Source organism: Carassius carassius, chromosome 3, assembly GCF_963082965.1.
Source record: "Carassius carassius chromosome 3, fCarCar2.1, whole genome shotgun sequence".
Classification (NCBI taxonomy): Eukaryota; Metazoa; Chordata; class Actinopteri; order Cypriniformes; family Cyprinidae; genus Carassius; species Carassius carassius.
The window spans coordinates 15,804,134-15,806,036 of NC_081757.1; positions in this window are offsets into that span (position 1 = coordinate 15,804,134).

The following is a 1,903-nucleotide window of genomic DNA, read 5'->3' on the forward strand; positions in this document are numbered from 1 at the left end:
TCTTTGAAACCGGTGATGGAAGTGGCATGATGTAGACTCAACTTTCTGTTTTGAGGGACCAGAAAGGTGAGGGATCAGCCCAGAACTCCAGAGGATGAGCTTGTTAATGATCTTAAGGCAGTTGGGACCACAGTCACCAAGCAAAACATTGGTAACACACTACACCACAATGGACTGAAATCCTGCAGCGCCCACAAGATCCTCCTGCTCAAGAAGGCACATGTATAGACCTGTTGGCCAAAGAACATCAAAATGATTCAAAGAAAGCTTGAGAGAAAGTGCTGTGGTCAGATGAGGCCAAAATGTAGCTATTTGGCATTAACTCAACTTGCCTTGTTTGGAGGGAGAGAAAATGATGAATATGACCCCAAGAACACCATCCCTAGAGTCAAGCACAGAGGTGGAAACATTATGCTTTGGGGCTGTTTTTCTGCTAAAGGGTCTAACTCATGTTTTGCTTGGTGATCAAATACGTATTTCATTCACTGAAAAGCAAAGCAATTTCTAACCTTTATATAATGTTTTTGCTGGATATTTTGGTTGATATTCTATCTCTATACATTAAAATAAACCTACCATAAAAATTACAGACCCTTAACTTCTTTGTAAGTTGGCAAACTTACAAAATCAGCAGGGGATCAAATAAAATTTTCCCCACTGTAGACGACGTAGCCATGCAATGTTTTAAATAACACATGGGCAAACTTCAACAGCAAAGTTCATGGGCAGAGGAAGTGTGAAGGTTCATTTCTCTAAGTTACAGTCATTTTACTTCTAGGGCATCAGAACGCAGGTGAGAGACAGACATTTACTGAAATCACACTCTTAATGAAACCAACTCAAACCACCAAAATAAATCAATTGGCACAAACACACTTCTTGCCCGATAATCCACTTGAGGTGAGAAAATCAAAAGGGTGTGTTGAGTGTGTCACCAGCTGTGGTTGGGGGACCGCAGGGCATATTTGAGTCAGCTGGGTCTGTGGTTACAACAGATAGCTGAGGCAGCAGAAACTATGTCTCTTTTACACACACACATACTCCGCTTCATGTCTCAACTTTTCAGTCAGCCTTTCAACAGCTTGACACCATGTGGGAACATCTAGATGACATATCCAGTATTCCCAACCTCTGTCATTAGTCTCCATACTTAAGACATATGGGGTTAACATGACACACACCCAGCCTCTGATTCAAATCCCATAGTGGTACTCTCAATTAAACCAACATTCATGACACGTTGTACAAAAAAAAAAAGTTTATTTGAATTATTAACAACTGTACATGATCAGTGCTGACAGTTTGCTACATACTTTTGTGTAAAGTTGAAAGGTTGTGAAAGGCAGGCAGGTCAAGGTTTTGTACTGTACTCGAGTTAGAGTTGTGACCGGTTCTGCTGTGGTCCCATGAAGTAGACTCCAGTTCCCAACAGTTCAAACGGTCCACAATTACACAAAAATTGTTAGCCAGGATCGGGTTTAAAAGAGCCACTCTTTTCTCTCTCTCTCATGCACACACACTTTCACACCAAGCTTCCAGCAAAGTCAGTGCAGGCAATTAATATATTCATTAGAAAACTGGCTCAACTTGTACAGAAATGAATCCCCAATTGACTCCAATCACTCACGTAGAAGAAGGTTTACATCAATCTGTGAGTGAAAACAAGGCTGCAGGCTCAATAGGGTGGAGCTCTACAGCAAAAGCAAGCTGTCAATCACTGAGGTGAGTCATATCCCATTTCAACAACAGCAAACTATAGTGGGGCCGCTTATGGGATCAGTTGGCAAGTTACTCATTGCAATGTGCGATCCACGCCAAGTCAGCATGTTACAATCACACTTCATTATCTGAATTCCTCTTTCCAACAAGACGCCACACAATGTAAAGGGCACAGAAAAGTAGA